Source organism: Bidens hawaiensis, unplaced genomic scaffold, assembly GCF_021521415.1.
Source record: "Bidens hawaiensis isolate Kalapana, Puna unplaced genomic scaffold, B.hawaiensis_p1.1 tig00013745_1, whole genome shotgun sequence".
NCBI classification, from domain to species: Eukaryota; Viridiplantae; Streptophyta; class Magnoliopsida; order Asterales; family Asteraceae; genus Bidens; species Bidens hawaiensis.
The window spans coordinates 1-8,899 of record NW_027492170.1 but is presented as its reverse complement, the minus strand read 5'-3'; the positions used below and the strand labels follow the sequence as shown (position 1 = coordinate 8,899).

The 8,899-nt window shown below is 40.1% G+C and overlaps 1 pseudogene; it reads left to right on the top strand.

The window, feature by feature from the left end:
• The first annotated feature begins 3,203 nt into the window (after positions 1-3,203).
• On the top strand, positions 3,204-5,403 carry LOC143544755 (putative inorganic phosphate transporter 1-9; annotated as a pseudogene).
• Positions 5,404-8,899: the final 3,496 nt, after the last annotated feature.

Here is an 8,899-nt window from a genome sequence, read left to right as displayed (position 1 = left end):
CGAAATTGGATCTGAGGGCGGGTTATCACCAAATTCGTGTCACACCGGATGACACCCATAAGACGGCGTTTCGTACAATTGATGGACATTATGAGTTCTTGGTGATGCCGTTTGGCCTCTCGAATGCCCCATCAACATTCCAAGCTGCCATGAACGATCTTTTTTGGGACAATCTTCGTCGGTTTGTACTCATGTTTTTCGACGATATACTAGTATATAGTCGTACTCGCTCAGAGCATATGCAACACTTATATCAGGTATTTCAAGCCCTCTCAACCAATAAATATTATGCCAAGTTTTCTAAGTGTCTTCGGGGTGTCCGAGGTACATTACTTAGGGCATGTGATATCATCTCAGGGGGTTGCAACCGACGATGACAAAATATCAGCTATTCAAAATTGGCCGACGCCTACTTCTCAAACAGCCCTACATGGATTTCTTGGCCTAACCGGATACTATCGTCGATTTGTGAAACGATATTCCCATATTGCCAGACCCTTAACCGATTTGTTGCAAAACACACGTAAATTTGTTTGGTCAGATGATGCCCAAAAGGCCTTTGAACACCTAAAACAAGCCATGCTTCAACTACCGACTCTTTCCCTACCCGATTTTTCCCAAATTTTTGACTTCACCACAGACGCGTCAGATTTCGGCATCGGTGCTGTTCTTTCTCAGAAGGATAAACCCATTGCTTTCTTTAGCAAGAAGATTAACAAGAAAATGTTGGCAGCGTCTGCCTACATACGGGAACTTTTCGCTATCACCGAGGCAATAAAAAAATGGCGTCATTATTTACTCGGTCGCCGTTTCCGAGTTTTTACCGATCAACACAGCCTCCGTCACCTTTTGACACAAGTCATACAGGCCCCCGAACAACACAAATGGGCTAGCAAATTACTCGGATATGATTTTGAAATCCACTATAAACCGGGAAAGGAAAACAAAGTCGCGGATGCTTTGAGTCGAATCGACAATTTACACATGCTCACGGTTTCAACTCCGGGTTTTCCATGGTTACATGAATTGCGAGATTATTACACCACTTCCCTGGTTGGCCGATCATTCTTTACGGGTCTCTTGGATTCTTCCAAACCAGAATACACCATTCATGATGGGTTGGTTTATCATAACCAACGTTTATTTATTCCGTAGCTGCCATCTTTACGTCTTAAGTTGTTACATGAATTCCATTCGACAACCTTCGGTGGTCACTCGGGCATTACCGCCACCGTCAAATGACTTAATGCTAAATTTTCATGGTCTAAATTACGCTCGGAGGTCACCAGTTTCATTGCGGAGTGTCATGTTTGTCAACAAACAAAGTACTCCACACACAAGCCTTATGGGTTGTTGCAACCACTACCAGTTCCACAACAAGTTTGGGAGGACGTATCAATGGATTTTATTATAAGCTTGCCATCATCAAATGGTAAAACTGCAATTTGGGTCATCGTGGATCGGCTATCTAAATTTGCTCATTTTTTTGCCCTTCTAACGAACTATACAGCTCAAAGCTTGGCAACTATCTTTATAGAACAAGTCTATAAATTACACGGGTTACCAAAAAGTATTCTCTCTGATCGTGATCCTATTTTCCTTAGTCGGTTTTGGACGGAACTTTTTAAATCGATCAGTACCCGGTTGTTACATTCAACAGCGTACCACCCGCAAACAGACGGTCAGACGGAGGTCGTTAACCGTACTTTGGAAACATACCTGCGTTGTTTCACTTGTGACGAACCTAAACGTTGGACTAAGTTTCTTTACCTCGCAGAATTTTGGTACAACTCTTCTTACCATAGTGCCATTGATATGACCCCATTTCAAGCCCTTTATGGTCGTTCACCACCTTCTATTCCTCATTATACGCGGTCGGCCTCCAAACCAAAACTTATCGAAGACACCTTACTGGAGCATCAAACCATCCTTGATAAACTCAAGGACAACCTCCAAAAGACCCGCCAACGTATGATGGATCAAGCTAATAAACACCGTCGTGACATGCAATTCAACGTCGGCGACAAAGTTTTGCTAAAACTTCGCAGGTACCGTCAAAAGACAGTTGCTACTCGGGGTGTTGAGAAGCTCAGTCGTCGGTTTTATGGCCCTTTTACTATTTTAGAACGTATTGGGATGGTTGCTTACCGGCTTGATTTGCCAATCGGAGCTCGTATTCATCCGGTTTTTCATGTTTCTTTGCTCCGTCCTTGCAAAGGTGACTGGCCTGCTGGTGGCGTTCCGTTACCACCTGACCTGCTGCATTCTGCTACCAGCCTTGAGGACAAGGCTGTTTTCGAAGGGGGGAATATTGATACGTCGGAATCGGTTCAAGAAGTGGAGGCCCAAACTCATGCAGCATCAGCCCATCATAGACCCAAACGGGCCACTCGTTTACCTCTTAAGCTCCAAGAATAATTGCAAACAACTTCCAGAAGATGCCAAAGAGATAAAACAAAAATTATTTACTTTCCTTATTTTCAGTTATATTAGTTTTTTTCAAAAGATTTGTTTCTTGTTCTTCAAGTTTGCTATTTCTCTAACTCTATAAATACCTTTGAGCTTTTAATAAAAATCAAAAGAAAATTGTCTCACGTCTCTTCTTCTTTTCTAGTATTCTTGGAGATTGACCATCTCGAATTAGGTCTTATCAAATTGTCAGTAAATATAAGTGCGCCAGCCATAAAATAGGAATCCCAAAATCCAAAATACACATAGGATGATATCGGATTCCAAGCCCGACCAGCCCGACTTACCAGTTAACTCAAGAACGAGCCAATATGATCCTAGTATGGTCATCGGGTGTCAAGTTTTTCTAATTTTTTGGCTTAATTTGGTTCCTGGTCGATTTCATTTCCCTCACCTATGATTGATGTTGAGATTATATTTAATACCTTTGAATTTTTAACAAGTCAACAAGTTACACAATAACGACAGTGTAAAAAAACAATACTACACACCCTTACAAACATGACTTTGCATTCATTGTTTGATACAACCAAATGGAGGTACATCATAGCACACATATAATAGACAAAAATAAACCTTAAATTCGACAACTTCAAGAATGTTGTCTCACCATGAAACTCCCTGGCAATTTCCACTGACATAATTTTAGTATTTATGTCAATTTATACTTACTATGTACGTTATCTTGTTTTATAAATTCCTGTGTACGAATCAAGAAGAATAGTATCAAAACAATGGCACTTAAAGTTTTATCTGCTCTAGATGTCGCCAAGACGCAGTATTACCATTTTAAAGCGATCATAATTGCCGGTATGGGGTTATTTACCGATAGTTATGATTTATTTTGTATCCCTCCTATCATGAGAATGACAGAAGGATATATTATCCTGAGGTGGATAGAACCGTGGACCAGAAGAAATGGTTCTAGGTCCCAACGGTCATTGCATCCACAATGATTGCGTTTGCATTAATAGGGACTGTGCTCGGTCAACTGGTTTTCGGCCGTCTTGGTGACCGTGTAGGTCGCCGTCATGTGTACGGCGTTTCACTCATGATGATGGTGGCGGGGTCTATTGGATGCGGATTTTCCCTCTCGAGGCTAACCTCAATGATGTTTGTGAGCCTTGGATTGTTTAGAATATTGCTTGGTATAGGGATAGGAGGGGATTATCCGTTATCGGCCACAATTATGGCCGAGTTTGCCAATAAGCGAACTCGTGGAGCGTTTATTGCAGGTGTGTTCTCCATGCAAGGATTCGGGATACTTTTGAGTTCGCTAGTAACGATGATCGTGTGCTCTATTTTTCAAGCTAGTGCGGGCGAGCTAACGGACCTCCCACTATCAGAAAAAACTGCGCCGGTACCACCGGAATCAGACTTGGCATGGAGGCTCATTCTCATGATCGGTGCAATTCCAGCATCTATGACTTATTATTGGCGGATGAAGATGTCTGAAACCCCCCGGTACTACCCAAAACTCGTTAACTTCATGTAGCTATCAAACTTTCTGACACAAGAAAACAAATCAACAACTCTTTTATAAAACATATAATATAAGTACCTTAAGTAGTTAACATAAGTCAAAACTTTTTAGTACTCATTTTTCAGTGATATATACAGCATACTTTTGTTAAAAAAAATCATTTAAATGTAGCTAACTTAATTTAAAATTAGTGGTAACCGGTCTGGAGACATTAGTTAATAGGCAAGTTTTAAATTATGGTATATCCAAAAGAAATATACTTTAGATTCGATACATACAATAACAATTTATTTCAAATTCGACCCATTTTGATGTAAAGCAAAGTGTGTTTTGTACGTAGATATTGATGGTTTTTGCTCGGATTGTTTCCGGCATGATTTGTCGCAAAGGTTTTCTTTAAATATTTATAGAAATTTATTGGTAATTATGGCGATAATCCGTTGGTAAAATCCGTCAGTTGATTACTAAAATCTGGACGTGGGATTTCAAATATCCTATTCTTAACTCATTTATTTTTTTGTGTTTCATGTTACTTCCACAGATATACAGCTTTGGTTGAGAAAAACACACTTCAAGCAGCAAAAGATATGCAGAAAGTGATGAATGTACCACTGAGTACAATCCAGGAAGATGTCGAGATGATGAACACACCGAACACTCGCGCAGCTTTCTCCAACACCTACCCTTTCTTCTCTCGTGAATTCTTCAGAAGACACGGCCGGGATCTCATAGCCGCATCCCTCAATTGGTGCATCATCGACATTGTTTTTTACAGTCTCAACTTATTCCAATATCATGCATTTCGAGGTCGCATGATTCCAAAGGGCCACATGAATATATACAAAGATGCATTGCAGATAGCGAAATTCCAAGCACTCGTTGCGATCTGTGCAACAATTCCTGGATATTTCGTGACAGTTTACATGATTGATTACATCGGGAGAGTCAAGATTCAGGCAGCCGGTTTCTTTTTCATGGCGTTAAGCTTGTTCACAATCGCAAAAGTTAACAAGGGCGGTTGGGGATCTGATCCAGGTATAGGTTTCATTATTCTCTATGGACTTACATTCTTTTTCTCCAATTTTGGGCCAAACACGACCACGTTCATAGTTCCAGCGGAGTTGTTCCCGGCTAGGTTTCGTGCAACATGCCATGGGATTTCGGGTGCGGTTGGAAAAGTAGGGGCGATAATCGGGACGATCGGGTTTTTGTGGGCTTCTCGTGAACCTCCACATGGGTTTGGGGTGACATACATTAACCGCGATGGGTGCGGTGTGTGTTTTAGGGTTTTTCGTGACATATTTCTTCACTAGAGAGACAATGGGGCGTTCGCTGGAGGAGAATGAGAATGTTGATGAGTTCACTGGTGTTTGGTTCGTGAGATTTTGGCCTTGGGCTAAAAGAAATGAAATGAATATCGATGAATAATGTATCTCCATCCTATCTAAAGATATTCTTATCATGTTTTGATACAATATAATAATAAGATTCGATTAGTTATCCCAAATACCTCTTAGAGGAAAGTAGAGGTGATGATTATATAGATGGTTAGATATAGTTATATGTACAAAGATAAACTGAGATTGTATTGTATCATATCTATTTCAGTAATAAGGAAATGGGGTGTGTTAGTTATTATGTATACCACTAAAAGGCAAGTAGTCTTACTAGATATCATTTTAGTGTATTAAGTTGTGTGTTGAAAAAGGTAGCTTTTAGAAGTAGATTCAGTGTGGAGTGGATGTAGGTTAATCATGTTCAATGTGTCCAATACCAACTCAGATTAAAGACTCTAATATCTTGGAAAAGATTTGATATAATAATACATTGTTTATTATTATAATTAAGTCTTATCTTGATAGTTTTATTTGATTTGGGTTCAAGTATGTATTTGAATGTGAGTAGGACTAAAACCAAGGTGTTATATAAACCCTTGATTATTTGTTTGTTTTATTCAGTTTTTCTCGTTTGTCATTTTGTTAATAAAAGAGTAGTAGAGAATTCTACAAATCTCGTGTTCGTATTCTTGATCCACCTGCTAAAAGTTTAACAAATGGTTCATGTTTTGCGCTCATAAAAGAATCCGTTCAGGTCCAAAAGAAGCAATCGGAGCAGTAGCTGATTAGAGGAACACTACAGTTCGATTGGAAAAAGATATTGTGGCAGATCTTCAGTTTTCCGGTGGGATACATGTATGATGTCGTATCTACAAGGACAGATCTATGGGAAGTTGTTAATGGTTCGGATACTGTCCTTCTCAAAAACGACGTGAACGGGGTAATTGGCAAGTAGAGAATCAAAACGGGTAAGGCGTTTTATATTCTCAAGACTATGATTGAAGAGGAGTTGTTATAACACATACGAGACCTTCAAACACCTAAAAAAGCATGGGATGCCTTGGCAGCCTTGTTTTCCAATAAGAATGATGCAAAATTGCAGCTTCTTAAGAATGAATTGTTGTCCGTAAGCCAAAAGGATTTGACAATACCGCAAAATTTCCATAATGTGAAGACCTTGTGTAGAGAAATCGGATAGCTGGATCAAGAGGCAAGAATTAGGGAACCTAGAATGAAATGAATCATTATACATGGTTTAAAGGCTGTTGTTATACAATGTTGTGGTTGAGTTTGAAAACCTGCTGGCCGGGCAAAAGTCTTTAGCCAAGCAAATAGAGGAGACGTCGATTGGAGGATCAGCAAAAGCCGAGGACACGACTCTTTATGCAAATCGTGGTAAAGGTAAATTGTAGAAAAGAAAATAGCCGGGTCAAAAGAGTTACAAGTACCGATATAAGAAACCTGAATGGAAGAAACATAATCTAAAACAAGAAAGGGAAACAGGTGACTCGGGTAATGATAAAAAGTACAAGAAACCTTGGAGAAGTTTTCCCTTTAACTGTCATAAGTGCAGACAACGAGGTCACATGGCTAAATATTGTAGAACGCCATCGAATAAGGAAGGCATCCAAGAATCAGGTACAAAGAGATGCGAGTATTGTAGGCTATGAAAGACCTTAAAGGAACAAGTATGTATCTAGAGGGAGTGTTGAGTTTGACACTTTAGCCGAAGCCGAAAGACGTGATCTGTGTTGAGTTGCAGCTATTTGGAGTTGACGTTCTTCGTGTGTGTCATGGTTAGATGATGGTTGGTGTTTAGAGGGAATGTTAAACATGTCCAACACTAACTCATACTGAAAACTCTTAATATCTTGGAGAAGATTTATATAATAATAATTCGTTTATTATTATAATTAAGTTAGTCGAATTTGATAATTTATTCGTATCTTGATAGTTCTATTTGATTTGGGTTCAAATTATTTATTTGAATGTGAGTAGGGCTAGGACCAGGGTGTTATATAAGCCCTCGGTTATTTGTTTGTTTTATTATTTTTTTTCTCGTTTGTCATTTTCATAATAAAAAAGTAGCAAAGAGTCCTACATATCCCGTGTCCGTGTTCTTGATTCACCCGCTAACAAATCATATTATTAAAAAATATTATTCTCTTACTCAACGCCAGTGCAATGGCGTGGGTTTGTTGTTGTGGCGCACTGCGGCCTTGGGTTTGTGTCATGTGGTGGTGTTTGGCGCCACCTTTACCCGCATGGCATGTGGGTGGCGCCCAAGCAACCACCACAATCCTTGGTCTTATGTAGCTAGCTTGTGACCACCATAATGGAGCACCACCCAGCTAAGCATGTCGTTTCAGTTTTCATTCCAAAGTATGGAGTGGTCGTCGAGTATGGAGCTAGTGGACCAAACAATAGTCGCTTCACTAATTAATTGTCACATTTAAGGAAAAAAAAATACAAAACATCTCTGCAAGTTCAATGGCAGAGTCAATACACTGGCCCTGACTAAGGTGCGGACATTATGCGAAAGTCTCCTGATGTAACACTTGATTCACTTTGCTTTGGTGTTCACTATGCAGGTACCAACCTAGACATGCGGTTGAATACAGTAGTGTACTCGCGGTATGTCATCTTTCCGACCTTCAAATTCAAAAACCTTATATCAACCCTCTTAACTTCCGCATCAGCACAGAATCGTTTCCTAACAATTTCCTTCAAATCATCCCACTTCATAGCCTTGATTTAATCTAGAGTCTTTCTTTGCTCCACTGTCTCCCACCAGAGCATAGCCTCATCACCAAATGACTGGGTAGCATAACCCACCGCTTAATCGGGACGGCACTCGCTAATTCGGATAACCTTGTCCATATCGGTTATACACTAGAGAGTAGCGATTGCATCCCCCCAAGCCAGTCAGCTTCAGCGGGTCACAACCCTTGAATGCCTTGTAGTTGCAACCACCTCGGCCGATCTTCCTTTCTCCAAATTTCACATACCGAACTTCATTTGATTTTTCTTTCTCATTCTAATCATCTTTCTTGGAGTTCTTGGTCTTCTCAGGTGTTCTAACTTGGCTTCCAGCAGACTATTCTGGATGTAGATTCTTCACCCTAGTAGCTACAGCTTGAGCAACGACAGCTTGAATAGCATTGTCAAGTTGATTACGTTCGTCTCGCTTGGTTACATCCTTTCATCTCTGGTGTCAGTAACTGGTTCTTCAGAGGGTATCTGGGTGACACGTGGCCTACCACGGTGTCCCGTACGACCTCCTTGACCAATAGCCTTCTTTTCTCCAGTCATTTGTATTCTATAAGGAAACACAAACATCATCACTCTAGTAACTATTTAGTACAAGGATAGTAAGGAGAGCAGGTAATAACAGTGGCCAACTGTGATTAGTTTACCATGTTACTTTCTATGTCCTATACACTTCCCTTTGTGAGTCCACTAGTGCTAGGTTATATTTTTAAAAGGTTAGACAAACAATCAAACATTTCATATTGTTGGGTCCATATTTGGTGGTTTGTACTTAGTTATGTGTTTATTGGGCTAGGCTACGGGTTAGCTATGTAAACCGAGAACTCTAAAGAGTTCTCGG